This window comes from Mustela erminea, chromosome 7 (genome assembly GCF_009829155.1).
Source record: "Mustela erminea isolate mMusErm1 chromosome 7, mMusErm1.Pri, whole genome shotgun sequence".
In the NCBI taxonomy this organism is placed as follows: domain Eukaryota; kingdom Metazoa; phylum Chordata; class Mammalia; order Carnivora; family Mustelidae; genus Mustela; species Mustela erminea.
The window spans coordinates 108,243,818-108,259,139 of NC_045620.1; positions in this window are offsets into that span (position 1 = coordinate 108,243,818).

A 15,322-nucleotide genomic window follows, 5' to 3' on the forward strand; every position below is an offset into this window, starting at 1 on the left:
TAGAACAGGATAAAATTGCTGGGTTAGATACAAAGCTGATAAATGTCTAACAGAGCCATGAGGAGCTCTGGTTAAAACAAAGCAATTAAGGTTGTATGTTTTTTTAGAGAGAAATTATTTACATTGTTCGTATACAAAAAACTACACGTTTACAAGTAACTTTATTGTTTCTTGGTACTTAAATCAGGTATAAACAGTGAAATGAATGAGGATCATACTCTTCGATAATACCCCAGTGAGTTTTGCCTCTGTACAACATTGAAGGGATAAACTTTTTGCCTGATTTTCAAGTTTTAGATAATTTTTCTGGCAGTATTTTTAAGAATGGGAGATAAGTGTCAGATTTTGTTTGAAAGCAATGAGGGGGGAAGAATTAGTTTTTACCTCACCGAGTTCAAGTATGATTAACAAAAATGCAGCAAAGATTTAAGATTATGAATAGTGACAAAATCAATAATAGTTTAAGGCTGCATTTCCTGAAATGTGATAAATGTGTTCTTGTGTAAAATAAATATCTATGATATATGGCATAGTGTTTCTGTCTTGCTGACTTCCAAGAGTGGCTTTGCGCCAGGTTATATCAAAATAAGTAATCAGTAGCCTAACCTGAAATCTTCCCTAATCATTACTACTTGTTTCCTGATGAGATCTACTCCCTTCCAGGAATAGCTCATATAAATGAAGTGCAAAACCCTCAGTTTTCAGCCATTAGCTCACTTAAAAATATCGTATGGGTATCTTTTGACATTTTGATTTGTGTTTTTAACAACTAGACATAGTTTAGATAAATGGTTTATTTTAACTTGCTGGATTTCAGTTTGATTAGATCTTTTCAGAATCACTAGATGACCTAATTTCTCATTTCACTGCGGGCTGTGAAATGTGATGTTAGAACATTTAAAAAGGACAAGAAGTAAATTTTCTGCCACTAACGTCTGTCTGTCATCTCTCATGATAGTGAAAAATGATGCAAAAATATTTTAGCAGTCATAGTAGACAACTCTTATGTTCTTTCGTGGAAGTTGTCATTATTGTTACAAACTTATTTTAAATTATGTTTTATCAGGTGAAATTAGGCTACAGGGATTTCATTGTTTATCTCATCCTTCAGCTTGAAAACAGACTCACTGGGGTCCCTGGATCAAACAGTGATTTCCACTTTAAGTTGGTTTGAAATCAAATGATCCTTCAGTCTCCTTGGTGACTATCTTCTGATAAAACAAATTATATGAAATAATGATATTGAAATTCATGCTTTTTTGAGTAGAACTGAGGAAAACAAAGCAATAATAAAGTCATTTTTTACCTACTGTTTAATCATCATTTGATGTGGACCAGTGCCTCATGTGATTTAACATCACAGGAAGCCTTATTTGTCAGTTATGACTATTATAAATATTCTTACTAAATATTTACTTAGCAAATAGCTGTTGGTTAATTGTAACCAGAGGTTAGCATTTAGATAAAAATGAAATTATAGATGCCCCCTAGTAAATCTACTGGGGCTGAACTGTTGTGTTCATCTCACTGTTTATCTTGTGAAAGCAAAGTGAAGGATGGGCAGAATATAATCATGGGTGGCAGATTTGCTATCACTCCCATTCATAGGATTTTGATCTTGTTTACAAAATAAGCTTGACAATCCTTTCTGGCTAAAGCCTTGGTGCTGAGACTCTGTAAGACAACAGGAGAAAGGTGGGCTTGGGGAATGGTGGTGTCTCATTCCTTTACTACCAGTAGACCTGTGTTTATATTTCACATTGACTCCTGTTCTCCTTTAGTTTCTCCAACTATTATCATCTTTTTGTTCTGCATTTTCCAGCTTAGAGACTTGGGATTTACCATCTCAGTTTTCTGATTGCCTGTTCTCTCAACCTCCTTGTCCTCTTTCAATATTAGTGCTTGGAGAACCCAACTTTGTTTCAATCCAACTATCCATATTCTGGACTCACATGGAGGACTTGCGGAATAGAGTGTTGGGCCCCACTCCCAGAGTTTCTGGTTGAGAGATCTGGGGTGGGACCTGAAAGTTTTCATTTCTGTCAAGTTCCACTGCTTGTTGATGCTACTCCAGGGCTGCTCTCAAGGGCTGCTTGCTACAGCATTGCTGAGTCATTCTGTATATCCTAAGGAGCCCCCTGTAACTATTTTAGTTAATCAGGACAATTAGCATGTAGTGATACCAGCATCATAGTGGCATAAGACATCCCTTGTTTTTGTTTCCGTCCTCAACAACAGAAATTTGGCATCCATCCATGGTTAAGAATGTCTTTGAAGGGACTGATGATCCAGCATCATACTCCAAAGGACCCAGGATGAATCTTGCTGATCTGTGCCCTGGGTAATAGGAAGTTAAACATCAGTTCTGGCTAAGGACTTTGCAGTGGCCAATGTACTGGCTTCAGCCCCTTTGGCCAAACTCCCTCTTGGCCCAGATCCCTCTTGGCCCTAGAAACAATGACTTAGAAAATGAGAGAACCTTTGTGGTAGTTCAGATTTCCCAAGAAGTTCCAGCACTCTGCTCTGTAAGAACAAAAAGATGTGAATTTGGGTACAGTGGAGTGGCCAGTTATTAGAACTGAGGAGGTCTGAATATGAAGATAGCAACAAAAAATTTTAAGGAACATGAAAAATCAAGGACACAAGATGATGCCAGAAGATCACAGTTATCTCCTGCTAACCAAATCCAAATACATAGAGATCTCTGATTTATCAGATAAAGGATTCAAAAGAACCATTTTAAGGAAACCCAGTGAGCCACAAGAAAACAAAGAAAATTAAACGAAATTAGGAAAATAATACACAACCCAAATGAGAAATTTAACAAAGAGAAATAGTAAGAAAGAACCCGACAGATTCTGGAGCTAGGGAATGCAGTGAATGAAATGACAAAATGCAGCAGTTAACATCAACAGCAGACTGGATCAAGCAGAACAGTTTCAGTGAGATTAAAAATAGGAACTTTGAAGTTATCCAGTTAGAGGAAAACAAAACGAAACAAAAGGAAAAGAATGAATTAAAGCTTATGTAATTTTGGGGATGCCATCAAAAAGACTCATTTGTGAATCAGTTAACTTCCAGAAAGGAAACAGGGCGGGGAGGGAGGCTAGGGATAAGAAAGCATATTGAAAGACATGGCCGAGAACTTCTCACATTTGTGGGAGTGATTTGGATATAAAAATTCATGAAGTTTAGGTCACCAAACAAAGTCAACTTAAAGAGATCCTCTCCATGACACATTATAATAAAATTGTCAAAACTCAGATACAAAGAATCTTAAAAGCAGGAGATAAAGAGCTTGTAACATTCCAGGGAACCTGTGTATGACAATGAAATATCTGACAGAGAAAGACAAATCACTGTATGATCTCACTCATATGTGGAATCCTACAAAGCTGAACTAATTGGAAGAGATAGTAGAATGGTGGTTGCCAGAGGTGGGGGGTGTGGGGGGTGTGGGGGAAGTGGGGTGAGGTTGGCCACAGGGTACAAACTTCCAGTTATAAGATGAATTACTTCTCGGGATCTAGTGCATAGCATGGTGATTATAGTTAATGATACTGTATTATATACTTTAAAGTTCCTGAGAGAGTAGATCTTAAGTATTCTCACCACAAAAAAGAAATGGTAATTATGTGACATGACGGAGGTGTTAGCTAAAGCTACTGTGGTAGACATTTTGCAGTATACATAAGTATGTCATATCAAAGCATTGTATACCTTACACTTAAATGTTATATGCCAATTATATCTCAATAAGCTGGAAAATAAAAAGACACTGAGAGTAAGAAAAAAAAAATAAACTGAACAAACAAAACCCATGTTCTTACATCTATCCTTACACTGCTGAGTGTAGACACAAACCAACATAACTGTGCTTATTGATGCCTTATACATACTTAGCTTACAACTTTATGTGACCCGAAATCTGCCTCATAATTTCTGTGAATTCCAAGAAAGCTCCCTAATGATCTTCTCAGTGGCCATTTAAAAACTTTAATGTTTAAAACTTTGGCTTGGAGTGCCTGGGTGGCTCTGCCTGTTAAGCATCTGTCTTCAGCTCAGGTCATGGTCCCAGGTTCCTGGGATTGAGCCCTGCCTGCATCAGGCTTCCTGCTCAGTGGGGAGCCTGCTTCTCCCTCTGCCTGCCGCTCTGCCTGCTTGTGCTCTCTCTGTGAAAGAAATAAATAAAGTCTTAAAAAGAAAGTAAAAATTTGGCTTAGTATGAGATAATATGGCTCCTGGAGTCAATAGGAGGTGGTCAAGTGGGAATTTGCCTAACTTTAAGATGGCCACCTACTAAAAAATTAATTGTACTCTCCCTGCTTCTTGGTTTCTTCCATTTTTATGGCTCATTCCATCACTTGTATATTCAGTTCTAAAACTTTTCATTAATCAGGATGCATTGTTAACTTCTTACTCTCCATAGTATATTTCTCCTCAGCATAAAAATATGATGATGCAGTTCTCTCCTCTTTATAAAACAGAAACTGGGGCACCTGGGTGGCTCAGTGGGTTGAGCCTCTGCCTTCAGCTCCAGTCATGATCCCAGTGTCCTGGGATCGAGCCCAGCATTGGGCTCTCTGTTCAGCAGGGAGCCTACTTCCTCCTCTCTCTCCACCTGCTTCTCTGCCTACTTGTGATCTCTCTCTGTCAAATAAATAAATAAAATCTTTAAAAAATATGTATATAACAGAAACCAAAACCAAAACTCTCGTATGAACCTGCTGGGAAATTGGATAGCCAATCCATTCCATATGCAAAGGAATGAATTTGGACCCTTACTTCCCACCATTTAAAAAAAAATTAATTCAAAATGGATCAAAGACTTGAATGTAAGACGTAAAGTGATAAAACTTTTTTAGAAGAAAAAAAGTTTTATCTTTTAGAAGAAAACACAAGTATAAATCTCTATGACATTGGAATAGGTAATAATCCTATTATTTCTTATATATGACACCAAAACCACAAGCAACAAAAAATTCAATTAATTGGACTTTATCTAAATTAAAAACATTTGTGCTACAAATGGCACCCTTAAGAAAATGAAAAATGTGTGTGTGTGTGTGTGTGTGTGTGTATATGTGTGTGTGTGTGTGTGTGTGTCCCTGAGCTTCTGTGCATATCTTCCCAATTCAGCATTCAAATACATGTTGGTAGCTTCAAATTGGCCATGGTGGGCCAATTTCTATTTATAGAAAGGAAATCAGCAAATGTTAAAAAATAAAGGCTTTTTTTTCTTTTCTTTTCTGGAGATGCAGATATCAGACATTTATTACAATGCTCAAGGAGTTATGGAAATATACATTTGAATTACATCCTATAACCAGTCTCACTCTTACTCTGTGCTCTGACTGGTTTTCTTCCTGTTTTCTCTTTTTGTAGTGATGCTCTCCTCTTTTCCATTCTCAATACTGTTTTCAGAATCACTTTTCTCTGATATGAATATGATTATGACAGTTGTGTTTGTTTAAAACTCCCTCAATGCTGGGATTCCTGGGTGGCTCAGTCAGTTAAGCATCTGCCTTCTGCTCAGGTCAGGTGGGATCAAGTCCCACATTGGGCTCCTTGCTCAGCAGGGAGTCTGCTTCTCTCTCTGCCTGCCACTCCCCCTCTTGTGCTCTCTCACTCTCTCTCTCTCTGACAAATAAATACAAATATTTTTTAAAAATAAAAAATAAAATGAAACTCCCTCAGCATCTTTTAAAGGAACCAATGGAAGTTTGCTCCTTGGTGAGTCACAGATAGACCAGGTAGAGTTGTCTCACAAAGTAAACTTGATTTGCAGCAAGTAGGTGTAGCTTCCAAAGCTGTGACTCTCTGAGCAAGGATGGATAGGTTCCTTTTGTTTACAGTTAGGATGAATATTTAAAAAGAGGATCCTTGTCACCATTTGTAGATAGAGGCAGGCATAAGGTCCCTTGTGCCTCTTAAGGAAATATGCCTATACATACATTCTGTGTTATTTGGATGAAACTTGTACTCCTCACTGGGAATTTTAGTAGTATAATGAAGTAAAGGTAGTTGTCAGTCATTCTAAAGGTCACTCCACGGTCCTTCTGCACAGGCATGGGTTGGGGGTTACTTTCAAACTGGTCTGGGCGCCCTCCGCTGGCTGGAGGTCCTATCAGGGCGGTCACTATTGCTTGAAGGCTGGTTTCCCTTTCTATTTGCCCAAGTTAGGATACAAGCTAGAAAGAAGAACTTAAGGAAGAATGGGGGACAAAGGTCAGTGAGTACAAGCAGGTGGGCAGTGAAGGTCAGGTCTGGGGTTCTAGCTGGTGACATCTTCACAGGATCTTCAAGATAGTTTAAACTCTGTCGAATCGTTTCAGATCCCTTTCTCTCCTTAAGGCTTTTCCAGTTAGTTTCCAATACTGCTTGATGGCATCAGGTTTTCTCTTGCTTTGGGGCCTATGTATCTGTAATTCCTTTATCTATAAAGTCTTTTTACTCTTTCTCTGCATGATGTACTCATTTATTCTAAGGTTAACTAAAGTCAGAACATTGCTTCTGGGTGAGACTTTATATACATCTCTCCTCCTGGGCAACACTCCCTTTTTGCCCCCAAGACTGTTGATAAACTAACTGTACTGTCTCTCTCCTTTAACCTTGGCATACTTGCATTTGTATATTAGCTTCCTTTCTTCTTCTTATAATCAGCTTCTGGGTGGGAAGGCTGAGCGAGGTTTTATTTATTTCTTTAATCTCAGTATCTAGTATATTTTGGAACATTATAGGTGATAAAAATGATTTTTGAATGTGTTGAATTTTTAGGAGGAAAGTTTAATTTAAAAAAAGCTTACTACATCGGGAGGGATAACATAAATATTATTGGAAGTTTTTAAAAACTTGCCATGACTGAACTGTATAGTATCTATTGAAAAGGGACAGCAAAGGCCAATATGAAGAACTCTAGTGGAGAATTTATAGTAAGAGTGACTACTTACATTTGAATAACTTTACATTTGAGTACTTGTATTTGTGATGGAATACTAAAGGAAAACAAATTCTAATTAAGATGATAAATTTTCATTGTCCTAAGTGCAATGAAAAATGTCTTGAGATTTTTCCTTAAATATTAACTTCACAGAAGTAAGTTAGTTATGACACTAGACTGAAATTCAAGAATATTTATCCCTAAGACCGTCAATTGAAAATTCCAAAGAAGGTAATAAAATAAAGTTCTTTTAACAACTACAAAAATGTAATCATGGTTTAACATTAAATATGTTAATGAAAAGCTTAGATGATATACTCACTGCTTTATCAAATCATATATTTTAGATTTAGTCTTTCTTTATATAATATTAAATACTGCTATGTGTTATGCTAAATTCTAGGGAGTATAGAAAAGGCTTCAAGACTGTTTTTACCTTGGCTATCATGGCTTAATGGGAGAGAATAATGCCAGCTGGAAAGAGTGAAAGGTATGGTTATTTGTTATGTCAGTGTATTTCGATGATGCTGATGGTGGTGGTGATGGTGACTTGAGGACAACCATGGGGACGGTAATGAGAGCTGTGCTCATTGAGTAAATATTTTGTTTCAGGTGATTTGCGAATTGAATCCTTACTGGCTCCTGTCAACAATTCTGCGAGGAAAATTTTTTTTAATCCTCCTGTTTTAGATGATAAATCTGAGTTTCAAAGAGAAATCACATAACTTTGTCTCAAGTAGAAAATAGCAGATTTATTCTTAAATGGTACATGATAGATTTAGGTTTCCAGCAAAATCTATCCAAATTTAGAGCCCAGTTTTTCTTTCTTTCTTCTTTCTTTTTTTAAGGATTTTATTTATTTATTTGACACAGAGAGGGATCACAAGTAGGCAGAGACAGGAAGAGAGAGAGGGGGAAGCAGGCTCCCTGCTGGGCAGAGAGCCTGATGTGGGGCTTGATCCCAGGACCCTGGGATCATGACCTGAGCTGAAGGCAGAGGCTTAACCCACTGAGCCATGTGCCCCGAGAGCCCAATTTTTCTTAATATACCCTGGAATTTGAATCAGAAGAACGAGATGAGTTTTAGTTCTTGTCCCACTTCCTGTTAGGTTAGAGGAACTCTAAGTCAGTGAACCCTTCTTTGAGTCAGCTTTCTCAGCAGTGAAATGGAGAGAATAGTATCTGTCTTGTATATATCATAGTGCTTTTAAAAGACTGACTAGGCAGAATATCTGAAAAGTTTTTTTTTTTTTTTTTTTTTTTTAAAGATTTTATTTATTTATTTGAGAGAGAGACAGTGAGAGAGAACATGAGCGAGGAGAAGGTCAGAGGGAGAAGCAGACTCCCCATGGAGCTGGGAGCCCGATGTGGGACTCGATCCCGGGACTCCAGGATCATGAGCTGAGCCGAAGGCAGTCGTCCAACCAACTGAGCCACCCAGGCGTCCCAGAATATCTGAAAAGTTTTTATTCATAAAATATAAAGCCCTTTTGGAAATAATTCTTAAAGTATAGCACCAGCATACATTGTCATCATAAATAATATACAGTATAAGAATCTATATTTTTTAAAAAGAACTACACTTTTGATAAGCTCAGAGTTTCAAGGGCACACCACAGAAAAACAACAGAGCAAATTATATAAATGAGGTTGTATTGTATAGATGTTACAAACTGTAAGAAGAAAAGTTTCTTTTCAGAATTGACTTTTAGGTGCTAGTAATCTGAAATGTGATTACTAATTCTCTAGGTTCTACCTCCTAACCAGTATTCCTGAATATTGGACTCTTGTAGAAGTTCTCATGCTGCTGATGTGCTACTTATTATTAGGTGAGGACTGACATTAATTATGTATGTACAGCCACATCTAAGGGATGAGTTTGTGGAGAGCTTAAAATGCACATAGCACGGCTCTGTCCCCAAAGTCAAACAGTAGTGTCAAAAACTGAAATGTTTGCCTGAGCCTTTGGCCTATATGAATGTATACTTCTCTTTAGTTCTTCTTTTTCTTCTTTTTTCATGTGTTTCAGTTTTATAGAGAAGTAATTGACATACATCATTATATGTTAAGGCATACAGCGTGGTTTGATTTACATCTATTGTAAAGTGATTACCATAGTAGTTGCAACTAACATCCATCTTTTCATATAGATAGAGTAAAAAGGAGGGAAAGACTGAAAGAGAAAAGGAAAAAAAATTCTCCTTGTGATGAAAACTCATAAGATTTACTCTCCTAATGACTTTCCTATCACATGGCAGTGCTAGCTGTAGACATAATGTGATATATCACATCCCTCGGCTGATTCACCTTATAACTGTGTGTCTTTTGACCACCTTCTTCCAGTTTCCCTCCATCTCTGTAATTCTTAATATCAGTATTTAGTGTAATCATTTTTTTTTTTTTAAGGAAACGACTTTTTGGAATCCTCTCACCAAAGGAAGAAGTTCCTTAGTCATTCTAAATGACATCAAAATATGTATCTGCAACTCAAAGAAAATGTGAAAATCCAGTTACAACCCAAGGATTTCTTTTTTTTTTTTTTAATTTTAACTCTAGTGTACTTAATATATAGTGTTATATTAGTTTCAGATGTAAAATATGATTCAACAATTCTATATATTACTCAAGGCTCATCGAGATAAGTATACTCATTCCCTTTCATCTATTTCCTCCATGCCCCTACCACCTCCCCTCTGGTAACCATCAGCTTGTTCTCTATAGTTCAGAATCTGTTTGGTTTTTCTCTGTTTTTTCTTTGTTCATTTGTTTTGTTTCTTAATCCTGCATATGAGTGAAACGTTGGCATTTGTCTTTCTCCGACTGGCTTATTTCACATAGTGTTGTACTCTCTAGCTCTATCCATGTTGTTGCAAATGGCAAGATTTCATTTTTTTAATGTCTCAATAATATTCCATTTTGTATATGTACCACCTCTTCTTTTTCATCTATCGATGGACATTTGGGCTGCTTCCATAGTTTGGCTATCGTAAATAATGCTGCAGTAAACATAGGGATGCGTGTATCCCTTTGAATTAGTGTTTTTCAGAATTTTAGGGTAAATACCCAGTCGTGGAATTACTGGATTTGATAGTTCTATTTTTAATTTTTTGAGGAACCTTCATTCTGTTTTCCGCAGTGGCTACATCAGCCTGCATTCCCACCAACAATACATGAGGGTTCTTTTTTCTCCATATCCTCACGAACAATTGTTGTTTTTGAATTTTTTTTTTTTTGGCCATTTTGACATATGTGAGGCAATCTCATTATGTTTTGATTTGCATTTCCCTGAAGATGAGTGATGTCGAGTATCTTTTCATGTGTATTTTGGTCATCTGCATGTCTTCTTTGGGGAAATGTTTGTTCATGTCTTCTGCTCATTTTTGTTTGTATTACTTGGGGGTATTTTGGTATTCAGTTATATAAATTCTTTATATGTTTTGGATACTAACCCTTTATTAGGTATGTCATTTGCAGAAATATCCCATTCAATAAGTGGTCTTAGTTGTATTGATTATTTCCTTTGCTGTGCAGAAGCTTTTTATTTTAATGTAGTACCAATTGTTTCTTTTTGCTTTTGTTTCTCTTACCTCAGGAGGCACATCTAGAAAGATGTCATTAGGCCAATATCATATAAATTACTGCCTGAGTAATTTGAGTTTATTTTTTGTGTATGGTGTAAGAAGATGGTCCAGTTTCATTCTTTTTCATATAGCTATCCCATTTTCCCAACACCATTTGTTGAAGAGACTATCTTTTTCCCCACTGCATATTCTTGCCTCCTTTGTCAAAGATTAATTGACCATAAAATTATGGGTTTATTCCTAGGCTTTCTATTCTGTCCCATTGATCTCTATGTCTATTTTTGTGCAAGTACTATACCCATGGTTATTACTTTGGTTATATTATTTTGTAATATAACTTGAAGTCTGGAATTATGATACCCCCAGCAATCCCAAGAACTTCTGAAGAAAATCTAGAAACTGATGGTAACATGTAGGCTGCATTATGTTTAACAACAAAACATCTTTGACGAACAAAGAGCAGAATCCCTTGTTTTTTTATATTTCTTGTAGCTGAGGATATCTTAGGAAGCATTCTAACCATAAAGCAGAGAGCTTTTGCAAATTAGCAGAAAGAAAATAAAAAGGACAATCAAAAGGAAATGTTCTGTACTGATCTATTAGTCTCCAAATTTATATCCAGGGAAAATACTCTCTCTGTTTGACAGAGGCATTCTGCTCTCCTTGGCTGCTTCCCATAGTTGTGGCCTTTGGGTATTTGGAAACAGATAAATCAAAAAGAACTTAAGCATTTAAATGAGTATTTGGTATTATAGCTCCTGCAAGTTAAAGGCTTTTATGCAATTATTTTTTTAAATACTAGCAGCACTCACCTGAGATTCAGACATATTTTTTCATCCTGAGTATGTATTTGATGATTAGCATGATTTTCTTTTCTTTTTTTTAAAGATTTTATTTATTTATTTGACAGACAGAGATCACCAGTAGGCAGAGAAGCAGGCAGGGAGAGAGGGGGAAGCAGGCTCCCTGCTGAGCAGAGAGCCCATGCAGGGCTCGATCCCAGGACCCTAGGATAGTGACCTGAGCAGAGTGCAGAGGCTTTAACCCACTGAGCCACGCAAGAGCCCCTGATTAGCATGATTTTCAACTGCTGACATTTCCAGGACATATGCGTATGTGAGGATGTATGTAAGGCACTAAGCTATTAATGCCCTGAATTAGTTAATGATAGACAATACTAGTAATTAGATATGTTTACTAAATACATTCTAGTATTTCAATATTGCATCATTCTTTTGATGTTTGTCAACATTATATTTTCTTAGATTTGTGAAAAATGCAATGGCTTGCATGCAGTAATTTCAGTGGCTGAAGAAAAGGCTATCTTCTTTTCTCAAACTTCTTCCCTCTAGCACTAACGCCTGAAACTTCTTTGTCCGAGAATAAAATAAGGTATTCCAGACAGAGAAATACAAGTTTTTAAGACAGTAAGTCTGGAAGTAGCTATGTAACTTCTTACATTCCTTCAGTCCAAACTGTAAGTATCTCTTTTGGGCTTTTCTGAGGCTGGGAGAAATTAAGAATGAGCAGAAAATAATGGAAAATTTCTAAGATGGTACAACCTTGCCTACAGCTGTTATACCTCTGTCATCTAGCAGTGTATGCATGAAGAATGGTAACTAAATTTCTTAATGCATTAGTAATACAGTTTTTTATTAAAATGGCCCATTGTATTGTATACATGCTTTTTTATACATAGATTTAGAACTGAAATGCAAGCAGTACGCTTTTATTTCAGAAGTCAAGGTGCAACAACATCCAATACTGATTTTTTCTTAATTCTTTTAGGACTTAAAATATGTTATAGAGTCAAAAAGCAATATCCAACTCTGCATTCTTTCAGAATTTTAAATATGTTTCAGTCTCTTTGCCTCCAAGTTTCTATTGAGAATTTGACCCTTAATTAAGCCTGTTTTTGCCTGTATGTAATGTGTGTGTGTACATGTGTGTGCATGCACATGTTTATGTGTATGTGTGTATGTGTGTTTCTTGCCACTTTTAAACTTTGTTCTTTATCTTCCATATTCAGTAGTTTGAACACAATGCGACTCAGTATGGTTTATTTATTTAGTTGTTTTCTTAATGCCTATTGAGTTTATATCTAAAATTTTTTCTCAAATTTAGGAAATGTTTGGTATAATTTTGTGCAATACGTATTTTTTTGTGCTATTCTCTCTTTCTTTACTTTTTAAGGCTCTATAACACATTTGTTGGGCTGTTTGAAATTATCAAATAGTTCCTAAGGTTCTATTTACATTTTTCTATCTTTTCCTCTTTGTTTTTTTATATTGAATGATTTATGTTGATCTATATTCAAGTTAATTTACTCTTTCTCCTGTCATTTACCTTGAAAAGTTCAGTCCATGTGGGAAATTTTAAATTTCAGATACTCAGTTTTATTTCATTGAGAATTTCATTTAGTTTTTTTTATCATTATTTTTCTCTGCCGAGATATCTGATTTTTTTAATTCTTTGCAAGTATACATTTACTGTTTTTTTTTTTTAATTGAGGAGAGTTATCAAAGCCAGTTTTAAAATCTTTGTCTCTTTGTTCTAACACATTCGTCTTGACATTGGTCTCAGATAATTTTCTCAGTAATTACTCTTTAGAATGTATTTCATTTTCCTGGTTGTTGGTATGTTGGGTAATTTTGTATCGTACCCTGTACATGGAGAAAATTAAGTTGTGAAGAAAACAGATTGTTATTTCTCTCCAGTGAATATATATATTTTTTGTTTTGTTTTATCAGGCAGTTATCACATCTGGTGTGAGCTGCAAACTGTGTGTTTAGTCAGGAATTCCTGTCTAAGTTTAGCTGTTTTGGTCTTTAGCTGAACTGCTTTGAATCTATTTCTTATATGAGTGGTTCCAGCATTGGTCAGATTTGTGGATATATAGAACTTGGGAATCCCTTTGCTTTTGTTTGGTTTACTTTGATTCCTCCAGTTTTCTCTGTGACCCTGATTTCTCCAACCACAGTTTGCATGTGGTACTTAGTGCAATTGGCCTCAAGTTTAAAGCCATGGAAATGGGAATTCACTTTATGTAACGTTCCTCCCCAACACAGTTTCTTCAGCTTGCTGATTTTTGTGTTATATCCACATTTTATAGTCGTGTTAGGAGGACAAATTATTCTGGAAGGAGTTTATGCCATTCTTAATAGAAGTGGAGATTAATAGGTTTTTGTTTCTTGTGTTTTTGTAGGCAATGATGAAAACATTTCTGTTAGGTTGAAGGAACAGGCTAAGTGTATTTATTTTATCTAATTTACCTGCTGATAATATAGCTACTTGAAATCACAGAAAACCCAGCAGATTTGTAATTCTGACTCCTTCATAAAAGTCAAATGTCAGATACCTCTTCAGGTTTAACAAGACCTTTTCGTACTTGTGTCATAATATAGACAATGTGCATCTGCACGATATGAAAAATTTTCATAATCTTTTCCCATAATTTTGCACAGTAGTATAAAGATTTTACTTTATTGGAAAGATCTTATTTTTTATAAAGTTATGCACATCAGTGATATACTATAGTATTTACATATTCCTGGCCTCAGATGACTTGCTATAATACTTGGATATGAATAATGAGTGAATGAATTTTCCATTGACTGCTGTATCTATAGCCCTATCATAGATTCTCTTAAGCCCTGTCTAAACAACTTCTCTTTCAAGTTTTCCATGTTTTTTCTCCCACTAAAACACTGTTCTCATTAAATAAGTCATATACAATAGGGTGGCTGGGTTATGAGCATTGGGAAGGGTGTGTGCTATGGTGAGTGCTGTGAACTGATGTAAGACTGATGATTCACAGACCTGTACCCCTGGGGCAAATAAGACATTATATGTTAATAAAAAAAAGTTATATACAATGAACAATAGATTTTTCACAATATAAATGAATACAAAACAAATACTTTATATATTTTGTTACTGAAATAGAATCTAGCAAACATCATAAACTGAAACTGTTGACAACATCAGTACCTTCATGAAAGTATATAACAGAACTCCCATATAGGATAACTTTTTCCAAGTACTCTTTCCCTCTCAATCAGTATTTGAGTCTTTTAAGGATGTGTGCTGAAAGAGAAGGTATTCAAATTATTATTTTTCCTACTTCATGATCTCAACCAGTTTTAATGTAGCATCAAGAACAAATGTTTCCTCAATGATATGTGGCTTTTTGCCTTAATAAGGAATTTCAGAAAAAAAGTATTACATTTAATATATTTTTGAGCTAACACATTATATTAAACACTGACAGGGAAAAAACAGTGATTTTTCTTTATAGCCTAGATGCTTACATTTAAAATATATTGATAATCATGATGATTACATGTTATCATTCATTAGAACAGATTAATTTCATTACAACCCTCAGCAAAATATGAACTTTACTTGATGACCATAATAGTGCTCTTATTAACCATCTTATTTGGAAATAAGATACTTGTGAAAAGAAATAGTTGTTAAATGAGCCTCCTTATCAGTTCAAAAATAACAGATCCTTAGGGTCAATAGGATTCTTTATTTCCTAATTTGATCAGGGTTCTATACAACTTTTCTTTATTTAAAAAAAGCAATAAAATATACTAAAATGGAAGAATCCTTAGGCTTGTTATAATCTTCTAAAAGATAATAGAAATCTACACCATTGCCTAGATACAGCATTTCCAGTTTAGTACTGTGTTGGAACTGTCTGGAAGGGAAATGTTTATCTGATTTGGCAACGTATTTTTTTCAAATGTCGTGAATTATGCATTTTCTTGATCTAATTAGGCCTTTTGGGGAACCT